General features: G+C 42.0%; 1 protein-coding gene across 8 annotated transcripts in view; it reads left to right on the forward strand.

Annotated features, from left to right (window-relative positions):
- Positions 1–17937, forward strand: part of MRTFA (myocardin related transcription factor A) — a 176583-nt gene that overhangs the window by 128124 nt on the left and 30522 nt on the right. The gene's annotated exons all lie outside the window — the stretch shown is intronic.

Raw genomic sequence — 17937 nt, forward strand, 5'->3', positions numbered from 1 at the left:
TTTTGTTTCTGCATAAAAATTGCTAGATATGAGAGCCCCACCCCATTTTACCAGACCGCCTTCTAATATTAGATCTACCTGTAATACTGAGAAGCAGTGTTGGCAACAAATTTCTTTAAGTGTACTCAAAATACAGTGGCTGTATTGCTTGCTATGAAAACCTTTTGGAGAGTGTGTGTCATTTAAGAAGTGCTTTACATACTCAGCACATGCTGGTAATCACTCTGAGCAGGCTTCCTGCCTTCTGTCAGCTCTCCATTACTCTTGTGTGGCCATTGTGAATTCGTCTGTCTTTAGGCACACACATGGTAAGATCTCTACTTATGCATACAAGATGTCAGGGCACCAAGGCAGCTCTACTCTTACGTTGGCCAGATTATTTGTTTGAAATGCATCTAGTAGGAATCTGTGGTGAAGAGCAGTTTCTGTAGCAGGGAGAAAAGATCTGCAGACACTGTGATGTGGTAATGTTAATAGTGGGGTAAGTATACTGCAATACTGAACTTCATGTGCCCAGGACTAAATCAGGTTTGGAGAACATAAGAATGACCATACTGGATCAGACCAATGGTCCATCTAACCCAGTATCCTGTCTTCTGACAGTGTCCAATGCCAGGTGCGTCAGAGTGAATGAACAGTACAGCATCAAGCTTCTGGGGAAAAAGGGACTAGAGACACCATCTCTGCTCATCCTGGCTGATAGCCATTGATGGACGTATTCTATATGAACATATCTGTTTCTTTTATAAACCCTGTTATAAGCTTGGCCTTCACAACATCCTCTTTCAAGGAGTTCCACATGTTGACTCTGCATTGCATGAAGATATTACTTTCTTCTGCTTGTTTTAAATCTGCTTCTTACTAATTTTGTTGGGTGCCACATGGTCTTTGAGTTACAAGGAGGAGTAAATAACATGTCTTTATTTACCTGCTCCATCCAGTCATGCAAAACAGCTTTTTGAACATACAGAAATATATCTGGTAGAAAAGGGGCTGAATAACTTGGTTAAAGCCTTTGAACTGGGTGACGTTTTCCATGTGCATAAGCAGCAAGCAAACAAGGGACCACCGAAGAGTAGGTGAGAGTTATTTTTGGTGTTCTCTGCATTTCCCCTCTGTTTCCTTCCTTAAGAAACCTCCCCATGCGCGCACACCTCTTTAGTGTCGGCTAAAATTAAAACAGGCAATACTGTCTCTTTGGGCTGAGGAGGAAGGGAAGAGGATTTTCTGAGGAATATGCTAAATGATAGTTCCTTCTCTTTGTAAAATCATAAGGCTGTTTGTCAACTCTAACTATGTGTAATGGAAACCTGCCAACATCACTCTGTCAGCTGGAATATTTCATTGTAAGGCTAGGTCTAGACTAGATCTGGAAGATGGGCTTGCTAACATAGCTGGTTTTGACCTACCTTAAGCTGAGCTTGGCACCAACTCCGCAGTGGGAGATTGATAGGAGCAAATGCTCCCATCGACCTGCCTTACTCCTTGCGAATCAGGGAGTACTGGTACCAATGGGGGGCACCTTCAGCATTCGATTTAGCAGGTCTTATAGATTCATTAAATTGGATGCCAGATGACTGATGTCTGGCATGGTAAGTATAGACGTGGCCTAAAGTAGCGATCTGCTTCTAGGTGCTTGAAAAGACCCCCTTCTAAAAATTCCACCACCAAATCTAAAAAGGAAGATGGGGTTGATTTGATGGATTTCACTCTTTTTTGGGGGGTGGGAGAGAATACTAATAATTCATCCCTACCTGTGATTACTTTTATCCATGGGGCACATGCAAATAATTCTGCAGAGCACATTGGTTGCCTTTGGGAGGAAACAGATTGTTCCAGTAGTCAGATATTTTCAACAAGAAAAAACCTCTCCCAGAAGAAAACATTCTCCTACTCCATACAGGGCCCATACCTTCCCAGTTCAGTTTACATACATGAACTATGTCCAATGCTATCAGTGTTTTCGGTTATTTCTGAGGTTCAAAGCACATATCTAGTAGATTGTTTGCCCCAAGGGACTGTATCTTTTCTTGACTGCTATTGTGAGAAGACATTAAGTCTACATTTCCAAAAATGACTAGCGATTTGAGGTACTTCAGTTTTTGGGTGCTTAATCTGAGACATCCCCCCATCTCCACCCCTCCAAAAAAAGGGACTTGCTTTTCAAAGTATTTCAAAAGCTGGGCGCCCAAAATCTGAAGACCCCCTAATTACTACTCACTTACAATGCTGTCTCAACTGCAGGCAAGAAAAGATGAAGCTCCATGAACAAACAGTCTAATGGATATGTGCTTTGAATCTGAGAAATATACTGAGAATGCCAATAGCATCAGTGTGCAATGATCACATCTGTAGTCACTTTTGGAAATTGTGACCATATTTTCTATGCGGTAAAGCCAGTGAATTTTGCAGAAGCTTATTGTCTTTGCAGTGCCCATACTTGGTGGCTTTTATCACAAGATAAAGGAGAGCTCTCTGAGAGAGGCCCCTTGTTAAAATGTTAGTAGGATGCTGAGAGGTCTTGTCTCTACTGGACACTGATTTAAATGATTTACATAATTTAAAATCAGTTTCTTCTAATAATATTGCAAACGTCATTTGTTGGGTTGAATGTTAATGTCAAATGGGAAATGAGAAGACAAGATATTCAAAAGAAAACTCCCTTTATTGCTCTGGAAACGGAACATGTCACTTACACATCTTCTGCTCCTGTGGGCAGCTCATGCTTAGGGCAGCTCTGTGTCTAGTTTGAGAGCCATAGTACAGAACTCCACCTTAACACTGAGAATGTCCAGGTTCCCTGTCCGTCCTCATTCCTCTTCCCCATGCACCTTGCCTGTGAAAATGCTCAGGTACTCAGTCTTATTCCCTGTCCCCTGTTGTTGCTGAGATCCATATTCTCATCGCATACCTCCCATATAAAGCCCTTAGCCAGGAGACAGACCTGCATTAGATATCCTAGATTATGTGGTTTTTCACAAAAGCTAAGAGGAGGCTTAGAGCTGGATTAGGTGATATGATGTCCCCTCGCTTCTTGAGATTCTGTATCGTTTATAGCCCCTATTTGCCATCTGCAGGGCCTTGGCAGTACATGAAAGAAATGTGGTAACTGAAATGTTTTCCAGTTCCTGGTTCCTCCTGTTGAACAGAGATGTGAATTGGATAAGCTGTTTGTGGAAGGCATAGAAGCAGGTGTTCATTGCCTGTAGTAAGGCTCATTTTCTTGCATCCTTCATTCAATTGACTGAAACATGAGTCTCAAATATAAAAGTCTTGACGGTGCAGAGAGCTTCAGACATAGGATTACACATTTCATCTCCCATGCGTTCTCTATCTAAACACTGCTTAGGCTCCATGTACTGGAAATGGTCAAGGTGCCAGTACTCATAAGTGCCAGCATGTGTCATATTGCTTCGGGGGTGAGCCTTTGTGGGGAGGGGGGAAAGGGTATTCTCAGAAGAATGGAGTTGGGAGTAAAGCATCTTTTTCCCAACTGGAATTTTGTTTGGAGGATAGAGGAGAATAAAGTGGCATATTTTAATATTTGTTATCAATTATACTTAAACTTACTTAAATGCCCACAGTCTCAAAGCTGCCTACTTACTATTAGAGGGATGCATTTTACTGTGTGGTGTAAATGTCTCACAGAGCTAAAGCTTCTAGATACATTAAGAGAGTATTTAAAATAAGTGTGCCTTCATTATATCTGCTGGCATCAGGGGTCAATCACCTTCTTGTTTCTCTGTTTTTTTCCCTTTCGTTTTTTATTTAGTTACCACTGGTGAAAGATCAGAGTTGAAGGTCAAAATCTTTTATTACCTCCAGAGCATGTACAGCTGGGGGAATGAGCAGTGCACTGAGTCTGCAGCTGCTATACTTATGCCTTAACCAAGATGGATCTCTCCCAGCAGGGAGGAGAATTCAGTGCTTGTGGTCTATTCAGTTTTGGCCTTGTTATTGGAGGCTAGTTAGTGTCTGAGTAAAGTTTTTAGGTACTTGCCTTTAAAATATATATATATATATTGTGAGAACAGAAATGGTGAATCAGCCTTTCCCTTTGATTTGTTAATTGACCACAAAAATAGCTCCCCATTCAGCCCTTTTTTAAGCTTTTTTAAAAATATGTTGCCAATTGTCAAATCTGGAGTTCAAAGCTGTACTTTTAATCCAGATTGCTTATTTTTTCATGGCATTGGAATATTAAACACGTTATAGCTGTCTGCCTCTGATTCTGAATAGGAATGTTAAGGACTAGTCGACTAGTTGCTTCTCCCCCCTTGCTGCCTCTATCAGATAGAGGCAACAAGTGAGGGGGAAGTGGAGGGTACTTCAAAGTGGCAGCGCCGCAGGGAGCCCAGGCTCCGTGTAGCACTGCCACTTTGAAATGCCATGGCGGCATTTCAAAGGGGCAGCACTACACAGCTGATCCTGGGCTTAGTGCGGCACTGCTCCTTTGAAAAGTCACCACGGGGTTTCAAAGTGGCAGCGCCGCACAGAGCCCGGGGTCAGCTGTGTGGTGTTGCCCCCATGAAATGCCGTTGCAGCATTTCAATGCAGCAGCGCTGGAGTCCCCAGCTGACCCCAGGCTCCATGTGGCACTAAGCCTGGGATCAGCTGTGCTGTGCTGCCCCTTTGAAATGCTGCAGCAGCGTTTCAAAGGGGGCAGCGTCGCTTGGAGCCCAGGGGCAGCTGGAGTCCCCAGCTGACTTCAGGGTCCATGTGGTGCTAAGTCCAGGATCAGCAGTGCGGTGCTGCTCCTTTGAAACACCACCACGGCGTTTCAAAGTGGCAGTGCCACGTGGAACCCGGTGTCAGCTGGGGAGTCCTCAGCTGATCCTGGTCTCTGAGGGGTGCTGCCCTTTGAACCAATGTGGTGACATTTAAAAGGGGCAGCGCCGCCCTGTTGACTAATCTAATAGTCGATGCAAAAATGCATTGCCTATTCAATCGGTGAAATACATGCTACTTGACATCCTTAATTCTGAGGTGACCACTCACCACAGCTGTGCAGCCACTTCTTGGGAGGAATACAGCATCTACTTAATAGAGTAAAACAACTTTATGTATCTGAGGTTATGTAGAAAATATCTGTTAGACAATTTTATTTGCCCCAAATAAAATACTCCTGAGCCAACACTGTGCCTTTCAAAATATGCTGTGGGATCTCTTAATTAGTAAAAATGTCAAGGCTTTAGTTTTTCATGCCCAGGGGAGTCAGCCACGGTCATTCAATTAGGATGAACTGCAAAGAGCAGGGCATCCAATTCCCAAAGCTAGTGAATATTCCAATACATAGATTTACCAAGCCAGCACAGAACAGCTCTCTACCTTCCTGGTTACCCAGATGCCAACCACACAGTTCCCTTTAAGCAAGCTAGTGTTAGGGTTCCACCCAGACACCCAAATCGATTATGAGGATTACTGAAAAACTTACTATATAAGAAAGTTTTACCAATCCCAAAGGATCGGCTCACATTACCTCCCAGATTAATGAATATTTCAGATCTTATACAAATACACACGTAAACCAATTCTATTAACTAATTATTATTTTAAAAAAGAGCATATTGGTGGCATCACTACAGGACCAAATTAACATTACAAAAGAATCTTGAATTATGGACACCTTGGGAATGGAGGTTGTTTGGAACTCAGAAATGTTTGTAACACTGAACAAAAAACATTATGGTTGTTTCAAAAGTTTGCAACTGAACATTAAGTTACTGTAATGCATTTGCTTTTGTTATTGGTCTCTGCTGCTGCCTGATTGTGTATTTCCGGTTCCAAATAATATGTGTGGCTGACTGGTCAGTTTGTAACTGTAGTGTTTGTAACTCTGAAATTGGACTGTATTTGTACACAGTACCTTAACTATGTGTTTTTTAGTTCCATGTGTTTGGCTATCTTAAGTGTAACCTCAACTAGGGATGTTAAAATGTGGGTATTTAACTAATCAAGTAGTCGATAGAATTTTTATTGACTACTTGATTAGTCAATAGGCAGCCTGGCTTAGTTCTGGCTTGTGCTGGGTGAAGGACCAATCCCCGCTGCGGCTCTGGAATTTAAAAGGCAGTAGGAGCTGGGCAGCCTGCCCCTTTGGGAGGAAGTGTGAGTAGTCGAATTGATAAGCATAGGCTTATCAAGTAGTTTAATAGTTGACTACTCCTTTACATCCATAGCCTTAACTCAGCATTTTCTATATTTATAATACTTGACTTTGGAATAATTACTACATCTCCATAATGTTTTTTATCTTTAAGTTACTGATATGTACTCTCAAATTTAACTCTATCTTATCAATTTTTTGTCTGGGAATGTACTTTGTTTTTAAAAATGTCATACATAAACATTAGCTGATAAAATCAAAAGGGAACAGTACCATGAAATAGTTCTAATAATTTGAATATGTATAGTACAAACGTAAAAGCTAAAATTAAAAATTTAAAGAGGAAATTCAGCAACCCACTAGAGCCTCAGAAACAGGAGAACACCAACCAGTTAAACTGGGTTTGCAGCTGAAGCATATTAGTGAATCTGGCTCTTAATTTACTATTATCTTACTGGTTGAGTAGGGATGTTAAATATTGGTTAATTGATTAGTCGAGTAACCTCAAGAATTCTTATAGGTTAGTCAACTATTCTGTAGTCCCTGGGGGTGGGGCCAGCAGCCAGCGTGCACTGGCCTCACTCCTGAGGATCCCACTGCCACTATGTGCTATGCCTCTGTATCAGAGGCAGCAGTGCAAGGTGCCATGCAGAAGCTGGTCCGCAAGGGGAGCCAGTTTAAAAACCAGCTCCCCTCATCGACCGGCTGCCTGTTGCCCTGTGCTGCAGTCTCTGATAAAGAGGGAGCAGTGTGGGGTGGCAGCAGCCACTGTCTAGGGCGGGTCTGAGCTCCCGAACTAGGTACAAGCCAAAACTGAGTGGGGCTGCCTGCCCGCCTGGTTCCTAATACACTTTAAATGCAGAGCCGCAGCAAGGATAGGCCCTGGACCTGTTTCAAGACAGGACTGAGCCTGAATACCGGCCAGCCTGCTAAAAAAAAAAATTTGGAGGATGGGGAATGCGTGTAGTCTATAGCATTAACCTATACGCTTTTGCTTAGCAGTTAATCAACTACACTATTATATTCCTAGCTCAGAGTCCTGGGTTAGTGAGAGTGGCACTACAGCATTACATGAAGGGAAGACGGTGGGCAGAATACACTCCAGCATCTGTATGCTGTAGGTGCTCTCCCTTCATTTTTCAGTTCCCTCAGCAATGCTGCGTCAAAGTACAGTGAAGCCGAGCCAAGACAAGTGACATGGGGAGCCTTTCCAGCAAAAAGCTAGACTGTAGCCACAGACTCTTTAGACAGCAGTGGCATTTGAGCCTTATATTTTACCAAGGAGAACTCTTGACACATTGTGCCCAATTTCCCCTTAAATGATGCAATGTCTACACTCCAAGCACTTCCGCAGCACAGCTGCATATAATTTGCCATAGGGTGAACACTCCCTGCTGCAAAGGGATGCGATTTTCAGTTACTGTAGTTAAAACTGTATTTTGAAAAGCAGTGCCTATGTCAATGGAAGAATTCTTCCGTCCATCTAGCAGCATCTATATGAGGGTTAGGTTGGCTTACTGACATGTCTCATGAAAAGAATTCATAGGAAAAATTCACATCCCTGAGCCATAAAGCTATGTCAACTTAAATGTTAGGTCTATAGGCCTGGCCCAAGTCATTTTAACTAATTGAACTGTAACATGAAAGTTAGCTATAGAGGAAGGGTGATAGCTGGCTGAGATGAGTCTGATGTCACAGTTACCTCAGTTCTTGAGCTGAATCTGTCCTTAGCATACACAATATCAAATAGATAAAATAATGGTTAATGGGTTAAATACAGAATAATTTCTTAAAAAGTTAGTTTACACAGAAGATTTTAATTCATTTAAACTATATGAAAGGTTTTGATGTGTATATGTTATTTCACTGTTACAATTATTAGGAACAAAGAAAAACCTGACACAGTGCAGTTTCTTTAAAAAACCTCACCTTTTAATTATTTTGTATACAAACCAATTAATAAATCTGTTAGTTCCCGTAAAATTTTCATTTTGTACTTTCAGAGCACTATAATATGTCGAGACTATGCTGTATTTTTCCATACAAAACAAAGCATTTGAACCCTCATGTTAAGTGCAAAATGGAAAACATTACTGATTATCATAACCAAACCCTCTAGAATAAATAAGCATTACTATAATGAAACATTTCTTCTGTAAATGAGATGATACAGATTTATAAATGTCTGCTTCCATTAACTCTCGGTATTCAATAGAAGTGTGGGGGGGCCGGCAGCAGTAGCTGGGAGCCTCGCACAGGATGGAGGGGGCCAGGAACAGAAGCTACCCCCTCCCATGCGCAGGTCTGCTGGCTCCTGCTGCTGCCCCCTCTTCCCCACGTGCACAGCTGCTGGCTCCTGCTACCCCTCTCCACATGAGGGGTGGGGGCAGGAGCAGGATCCCTTAATCGGTTATTAATTGGTTAACTGATTAACTGGGATTTTACATCCCTTACATTCAGCATGCATTAACAAAACCCCTTGGACTTGCAAAAAAATATATATTCAGGACACTTAAAACTTTGCAATATCCAAATGAGATCAGAAGGGTGAAGAGGAGCTCTACTCCAATTTATCTGATGATGTGGGTTTTACCCATGAAAGCTTATGCCCTAATAAATCTGTTGGTCTCCAGGGGTACATCTTCACTGCATGCTTATTTTGAAATAAGCTATTCTGGAAGAAATACTCCAAACCAGCTTATTCAAAATAGCACATCTACACTACAGGGAAGCCTCAAAATTAGTCCAAAGTAGGCTTCCTTAATGTGGACACGCTACCTTGATTTAGAACCCCAGGAGGCACTGGGGAGTATTAGTTTGAACGGCCCTGGGGAGGAGCTATTTCAAAATGGCAGCAGTGGAGCGTCCATGCTATTGCTTTTCTGAAATGGCTGTTTTGGAATAGACGTTATTCCTCGTGGAATGAAGGTTACAGACGTCAGAATAAGCCATCCGTTATTTCAAATTTATTTCAAAATAACAGAATTGCTGTGTAGATACTTGCATTGTTATTTCAGAATAACAGCTGTTATTCCAAAATAATGCTGCTGTGTAGACACACCCTAAGGTGCCCCAGGACTGACTCGTTATTTTTGCAGATACAGACCAAACATGACTACCCCTCTCAGAATCCTTTGATTCATCCATTCTTAGAGCAGACTTTGTGTCTGTCCCTTTGATGAATAATCTCCCCTCTGCTCAAGCAAATATGTTTGCCAACTTGGCAAAATGCCTGGGCAAAAAAAATTAATAAGACCATTCCTAGCCTCTGTTACAAAAAGCAAGGATCTGAACAAGCAACAAGAAAAAGTTTAGTTTTCAAAAGGGCTGTTCAGGGAAGGAGTGGGCTGGCTGTATTATCCTGGGATGGGGACCCCAGAGAATTCTGGCCAGCCCCGTAATCCCCAAGATAGTTGCCATACATGTTTTTATTGTCCTGGACTATGCCTTTTTGGAATGCAGTCTGCATAATTGCATTTATTGCTTTGTTACAAGGATCTCTAATAGTCAAATGCCACCTATGGAATCCCTGAATGCATTCTCCTTCCTATAACTCCAATGAAGAGAAAGCGGAATAAGTTACAGGCTTTCACTGGCAGTGAACTAAATCAACAAGCATATTTTATTAATCAAGGAAGATACAAATACACCCAAACATTACAGTTGTATGCATTTGTCTAAAATGGAAATGCATAAGCCAAACCAGACACAGCCCTCAAGTTCCTGGCAAGTTGTCAGTGTAGTTCTCCATGTAATGTACAGATTCTTCCCACGTACCCAAGGTCAGTCAGACTCAGAGGAAGGATGCAGCATATTTAGAGAGATGTGATAAGAGTCAGATACTGCAACATTCTCCATTTCTTCTCTCCCCCTCCCTCCCAAGCAAACAAACCAAAAGTGAACTGCAGCACAAAAATTAAAAATGAGTTGATTCCAAATTCCTGTGTTATGTGCTACTAACTGGACCATGCTTAGGGAAGAGGGATTTCAGAATAGAAATAAATCTGAAATTTCATTAAAAATTCTTTTATTTGATCTTGCACTTCTTGATTATTGCAGCACCCTCAGAATATGACATCACAAACACCAGCAGTCTCTCTGCAACCTCTGAAGCAAAATGCAGGACAATGTAGCACTTTAAAGACTAACAAGATGGTTTATTAGATGATGAGCTTTCGTGGGACAGACCCACTCTGACCCACGAAAGCTCATCATCTAATAAACCATCTTGTTAGTCTTTAAAGTGCTACATTGTCCTGCATTTTGCTTCAGCTACCCCAGACTAACACGGCTACATTTCTATCACTATTCTGCAACCTCTGGTATTCGTAATTCTGAGATACAATCAGTGAACCAGGAACTGCCAAGAGGATTTCATGCAGGAAAGAAAGCATTTTAAAAAGATTAAAACTTCCATACCATAGGTTCTCCACAGCCTGATTACTGACCACATTCAGTGGATAAATCTAGAATTGTTTTGAGTTTAATCAGAGTCCACAAATACTATTACTCATTAACTGCAGTGAAAGGGTTATTAAATAATATCATTAAAAGGCAGTGTTAGGGCGACTTGGGTGTCTTAATTGTGTTTCTTGCCTCAGTGTATTTTGGATTTCTTTTACATACAACCATAACTCTGAATTTTGTAATGTTTGGTTTTGGAATAATGGCAACATGCTTGTAAATGCAAATCTTATTGATATTAGGGCTATAGCCATGGTTTTTAAGTGTTTCCTCTTCTCTCCACCCCTATCATGTATAGAAGGTTTCAGCTTCTTTTAGAGCACTGAAGACCTGATCCAAAGATTCCCATTGACTTCAGTGGGCATTGGATTTGTCCCTGAGTGGGAATTGTGAGTTAAGATCAACTGTGGGTCTGCTGTTTGTTTGGTTTCTCTGCATTTTTGTAGGGACAGGAATGGGATGAGACAGGACACACATCTTTGTCGTTCCCCCTCTTGATGTTTCTCATACATATTGCTCTCTTTTTGCTTACTTTATATTTGGAAATGATCTGTGAAGAAGATATGGAAGTTCCTTTGATCACTGTATTTACTGTGCTGGAGTGCCCACAGTGTGACAGAAATTGTATGGGCATGTATACACTCCAGAATTATGTTGATCTAAGTTGTGTTGACATACAGCTGCTGCAGTGATTAAATAATTTTTGCATATCTGCACTATGCTTCTTGTATCAGTGGTGTATGTCCTCTCCAAGAGCGCTTGTACCAACTATACTGTCAGAGTGAAGCATTGTGGGATGTCTTCTGAAAGCCAGTGATAGTCAACACAAGTAACACAATGTATATATTAACACATCAATCTGTGTCAACATTGACCCTGCATCTCTTGTGGAGGTGGAATTACTATGTCAACATAGCAGGGCAGTTGCATTGGTGGGAGCGAAATTTTAGTGTAGACACTTATGCAGTTATGTTGACATACTTTGTTGATGCAATTTTGTAATGTAGACCAGAACTTAGTGGTTGAGGAGAAGAATGTTTGAGATTTCTATATCTGATCAGATGGCATTTGGAGAACCCCACCCTAAACTAACAAAGTAAACCATCCAGCATATTTGTGGCTCTTTATCTAATTTTTTACAAGAGGGTGATAAACAGAAGAGATAAATCAACTCATACCTAGAAGAAAAGATAAGTAAACAACTGACAACTCTTTACTGGTCCTCCTGAAGCTTTGAATTAAGTCAGCAAGTCTGAGGTTTAGTTTTGGGTGTGACACAAGAGCAAGATATGTGTGTTAGGAAATGGTTGGTGGGAAAGCCTTGTTTGTCAGAGCAAAGAGAAATTGAATCTTTCCCTCCTCCGCATATTGATTTTATAGAAAAATGGAATGTTCAAACTCCCACTAAAAGGTTTTTTAGTCTAATTGCAGTGTTTAGCTCCTAACATTGTGAATTGTCTGGCAGTTGATTTTGGATTCAGACATTACTACAATTCCACTGGACCGACACCTGCCTCCCAGTAAGCATGATATTGAGGTTGTAGGCATGTACATTCACTGCCTCTCAGTTGCTGCTGTGCTTCGTGACTAGAAACCAGTTGTGGCTTTCAATAATGTGAGAAATCTTCATCATGTCTTATTACCCAGAAGAGTGGAGGAGTGCTGCAAGTATATTTATTTCCCTGGATGAGTAGGGTGCCAAATACCATCCAAGACCTTGACATGCTTCGTTGTTTTCTGTTTGCCTGCATTAACCTTTGGTGTCTCTCTGTTTGCCCCAGATATAGCCAAGGATTTGCACAGAAATGTTGTGTCTGTTACTTTCTATCTTCAGTTCTTATGTTAGGTCTAACCCTTCCTCCACTGTTTCATTCTTAGAATGAACAGGTTTCATAACTCCAGTTATTTCTCACACTAGGTATAACGAGAACTTGGATATTTTGGTATAACTTTCTGTTTCGTGGCCTTGACCTTTCATTAAGTCCGAATTTTACTTTCAGATGCTGCTAAGTAAGATATAGAAAGATGGAAGATAGAGTCTGAGCCAATATGCGTGGCTTTTGCTGTCTGCTCTGCTCTGTGGGAAACAAAGATTTGATTCCTGATCCCCTATGTCAGGAGTGCTGCAGGAGCCCAATATGATGTCATAGGAACATGATGTAACATTACCACGGGTATGATCTGGGCTCTTGAACAATTGGTTACCTTTAGTTCTCCAACTGGAGTACCTTTTACACTACTTCACTGTGAGAGCAACCATTCCTGGCCTGCTCTCACACAGCATCTAGCAAGTAAATCAGTGGTTCCCAACCTTTTTTATACTGCAGATCGGAAAGCTTATTCGCAAACTTTTGAGGGACCAGTAACATTGTGTCTTCATATTTGCATATTAATTATTTGCATAATTAATATGAAAATATGCAGATAAAATGTTACTGGTCTGTCTAGCCCCAAGCCCAGCTGCTTGGTCCACAGTGCCTAACACCCTTTGACTCCCAACCCTACTTCCTGTGCCCTTTAACCTCTGACCCCTACAGCCTATGCCAACACCTTCTTGCCCTGTGACTCTACCGCACCCTCACCCAACACCCCTTTGATCCCTACTATACCCCTCCATTTCCCAAAGTGAGGCTGCCCCCTCTAGGGAGTGTGGCCATTGGCGGTGTGCACGCTCCCTTCTCCTTTGTGCCCCTTCCCTCTCCAAGCATGTCTCATGCCCCCATGGGTAGAGGTGGAGCCATCTTAACCTGGGTGGGAGGGGAAAGGATGGAGGGAAGTGCATCCTGTTCCACCTCCTCCTGCTGCTGCCTCAGCTCCAGTGCCACTGGCAGGCAAAATCAGCTACTATGGCTGCCTGAGATGAGCTGCTGCAAACAGCCAGCTTTAGCTCTGGCAGCCTGTCTGGGCTGGCAATCAGCAGTTTGTGGACTCACACCGGTCCACTGACTGGCGGTTGGGAACTGCTGAAGTATATAGACGTGCTCTAGTCAGTTATTCCTGTATTATATTGCAAAGTGACACCTGCAAATTCCCAATACCAGACTTCTCCCCAGAGATGTGCATCTTGTACTACCTAGCCCTTTTCTGGACACTATAAGATCATATAAAATCAGTCATTTCATTAATAGAAAAATTATATGCAGAAATCTTGTTATCCTAAGCATTTCCACCGAAACACACACTGATTTAGATAAAACAATAAAACAAGTGTATTAACTACAGAAAGGTAGATTTTAAGCGATTACAAGTAATGAGGCCTAAAAGTCAGAATTGGTTACAAAGAAATGAAACACAAAACCAAACTAATACCTGACTTAACAAGCTAAGTACATTCAAAGCGAAGATCGCACTCAGCACATACTTTAGAAGTCTTTTTGGCTGAACTCCTTTCAGACAGGATCTCTTAAACCCTCTGGCCCTGCCAGCATGAGGCATTAGTTTGCCTTTTGTCTCTGAGGGTGTATCTACACTGGTAGATGTACAGCTCTTGTAATTACAGCATCGCTCTCAGAGCAATGCAGGGAAACCACTGTTGTATCCACATTGTATTCCTTGAGACATTGGAGCACATCCACATTAGCAGCTGTTCTAATGCCACAAAGAGTAGTCCATTGTGATAGGCATCCTCTGGTGCAACTGGCTGCAGGGTGTTTTGGGAAGAGTTTGCAATGGCGCATAGGGCAGGCAGAGTCGCATGATGCAGGTTTCTCAATCCCATTGCTCCATGGTTGCCCTACTACATTGACAGCTACTTTTCAGTTGCAGAGCAGGGGCAAGGGGTGGAGAATGTGACAGAGTGCGAGTGTGTGTGTAAGTGGGGAGACCGTCTGTTTTGGGAGACCTCATCATGCTGTCTTGTAAGTTCAGCTAGGGGCAGGAAACAACACATCCTGAGGCAGGGGGAGGGGGAAACTTACACATCAACCCCCCCCTTCCCTACCTTCCTCCTCAGCTCTCTGTGTCTTTCTCACTAGCTCAAACAGAAGCCTATCTCTGTGTTCAAAAGCATGAGCATTCCACCTGAATGGTTAGCTCTTTGTCCTGGTGCAGACCAGCACAGAATGCATGCTGTCTGAAATGGAGCTTTGAAAGGGAATATGTGCATACCTGCAGGGCATCTTTCCAAGTTCAAAACACTGAGCAGAGTATCCACCAGAGGGATTATAGGACATTTCTGGAGGCCAGTCACAGCTTTGTAGTACACCAGGGAATCCAAACTGGCACTGCAGCATGATAGCTGCAGCGCAGAAAGCTCTGTGCTTCTCGTTTGAGATTGTTTACCTAGAGCGTAGCAAATGTGAAGTTAGTGCACATGAAGTGCCTTGCCATTATGGATACCTCGGGAGTTACAGCACTGGGAGCTGATTTTACTGTGTTGTAACTTGCCAGTCTAGATGAGGCCTGATGAACTGGTTTGTGACTCTTTCCTCAGATATAGAATATGTTTTAGTATCCTCATACAGTAGACTTTTATAACATTACCTACAGTGTTACCATACATATTTTACCATGATAATGTTCAGCAGATGAGTTTTCAAGTTATACCTCACAAGGCATACTTTGTACAAAATTTATCATAGTCTTGCAAAAGTGATGAACATAAGGGTACGCAGACTCTCTCACATGATAAACTACACAGAGTGATAAATTGATTCTTTCTCCTGGACTGCAGGGAGGGGAGTTCTGTACATTACTACAAATTAAGGAGCAAGACTGAGGACGTTTAAAGATCAGTCTGTCAGGATAGTAGCCCAGTGCATGGCCTCAAAGGTGGAAGGAGAGATGCAGGGATTGGAAAGCAATAAAGCTTGGAGAGTTTTTCTATCTCCAAAATGGATTTCTCATGTGTGATAATGGTAAATGTGTTTAATTAAAATCTCAACTCTAGGGATTGATACGGAAGCATCAGGATTGTTCACAACCAACATTCCTATCCTCTATTGAAAGGCCAAATAAAATATGTAAATCTGTGCATAGGACTTCTTGAGGTCCTTACCAGCCGATCTGTGGGAAAGAAATGATTTGTTAGTGATCATAAGCAAAGGATTTGTTGGGGCTCCCCATAGCAGATACTTAAAAGGATTACTTATTAGAGGGAATGGGACAAAACTCCTCTGTTGCAGAAAGTGGAAGCTGGTGGAATGTGCTGTCCGTAGCATGTTTTCCTCTAACGGTATTGAAAATGATGTCTCCTCTATTCTAGCAGATAAACCACATTTAATACCAGTTCAATAGGAGCTGTTGCTGACAACCATTGGTAACATCAGGGCATTTTCCTAATATAGTTGGAGTGTAAATGTGGCATTTTGCAGCCAGAGTTTCAAATCCTAAAGGCTGTTGGTTGCCCTCAAGAAAGGACTTGGGAGTTCATATCTCTTTCTGGTAGGATAGTCACACTGAGTTTACAGGTAGTTTTTGTGTGAGGAAGGGGATACCTTTTTTTACATCTCTGCATTATCCGCTTTGAAAAAATCTTGGTTCTGCTGGTTTTTGGGAACTTGCAGCCTGAGTTTACCCCTTTCCTACCTTTCATCTGCTGAACTTTCCACTACTTCATGAACAGTAATGCCTTATGGTTTTTGATTTTTTTTTTTTTTTTTGGCATAGCCCAGAATCAAGGACCTATTGTGCTGGCCATCATGCTTACACAGTAATAAACATGTCTGCCACAAAATTAGGGTTGCCAGGTGTCCGGTATTCACCTGGACAGCCTGGTATTTTCGGCTCCAGTTCCAGTAAAAAAAATTCAGAGAATACCGGACACATAAAATGTCCAGTATTTTCTAATTTTTTCCCTGGCCAGGAGGTGAAAATGCTGGGCATCTGGCAACCCTACAGACACTCAGCACCCAGCCTTCCCTGGGTCTTAGTGCTCAACCTCTCCTGTGTTCCTAACCCTGCACTTAAAGGGGACATGCTGTTTTAATGCTGTTTTATTTTAATTTTTTTTTGTCTTAAGTCCTTGGAGTCTTCTTTTTTTTTTTTTGCTCAACAACTTTGGTTCCCCCCCTCTCTTTCCCCCCCCCCCAAAATTTTTTTTCCCGGTGGTTTTTTTTTGGGGGGGGGGGGGGGGAAGGGGGTGTTCAGTATTTTTGTTTCAGCCATCTTTCAACCCTACATTAAATGGCTTTCAATATAATGCAAGACAAGATGTAGTGAGTGGGTCTAACAAACATAAGGAACATGGAAGGAAGGATGAATAGAAACATGGTTACATAGACTAACTCTGTACCCTTACTCCATGCTGAGAAGGGTAGTAGTTTTGTAGTTTATTTTTGACTGGGCACCAAAAATAAACAAGCAATCTAGGTTGAGCAAGTCCAGGATGAGAAATGCAAGTTGAGGTTTTTTGCTTACCATGAACTTTACCCTCATTTAGAACACCACTGCACCAGTAAACTTCACAATCAAAGAAAAGTTTGTGCTTAGAGGATGTAATAGAAGGGGCTTGATTCTCCAAATTAAAACATGTGACGAGGTTCTGCTGTGTTATTGTTGCACAACCCTATTGTAACTCACTAAGCTAATGTGTTTCAGTCCCAGAATGCTAGATCTATGTGGCGTTAAGGTTCCTTTGATCTAAGTAGGCCACAGCACAATCTCTTTCCTTGGTAGCTCTGGCATGCTTCTTGTCTCACCTTTGTGGAAATGGGACCCTGTGGTCCAGGTGCCCTACACCCCCTTGACTAGTACTGTCATACTTTATCCCTTGATTTCCCAATAGCTATACATTACCTCTCACATTTCCAACCTCATGCTGCTCTGGGTTTGCATTTCATCTGTGCAGAGACACATGATAACAAAATGCATGTTTTGTAAGGATTCCAAAAAGTAATCACTCATTACTTTAGCTGAAGAAATACAGACAAAATAACATGCATACTTGCATTAACTTTCTTCCATTTCCTTACACCTCTGGAATATTTGGCTTAGGTCAGAGATCTTTAAAGAGCCAGAATCCCTGCTCCTGCATATGGTTTCCCTTCTAGTTAGTCTCTCTCTGACCTTTGCAGTCAGTGCGATTCTACCTAAGCTGCCTCTGGCTCTGAGTCACTCTTGAGTTCCCCAGTGTCTGTTTACATCTGAGGATATTACGCTTCTCAAAATCCTAGAGCTGTCTAGCAAGGTTGGGCAGAACTTCCTGCAGGCTGCTGCAGGCAAACCTTATTTTGTTAAGAGTGAGCTATTCAGGTAACCTTTAAAGATTGTCCTATTCAAAACCAGACACGCCAGCATTCCTTTCTTCCTCCTCAGCACAAGGGCTTTGATGAAAGAATATAGTAAAAGACAGGCAAAAACATAGGTTACAGACAGCTAACAAAATCAAACTGGAATGTATATGATATGCATCAGCAGACAAGTAGATG

The sequence above is a fragment of the Pelodiscus sinensis genome, chromosome 1 (assembly GCF_049634645.1).
Source record: "Pelodiscus sinensis isolate JC-2024 chromosome 1, ASM4963464v1, whole genome shotgun sequence".
Classification (NCBI taxonomy): Eukaryota; Metazoa; Chordata; order Testudines; family Trionychidae; genus Pelodiscus; species Pelodiscus sinensis.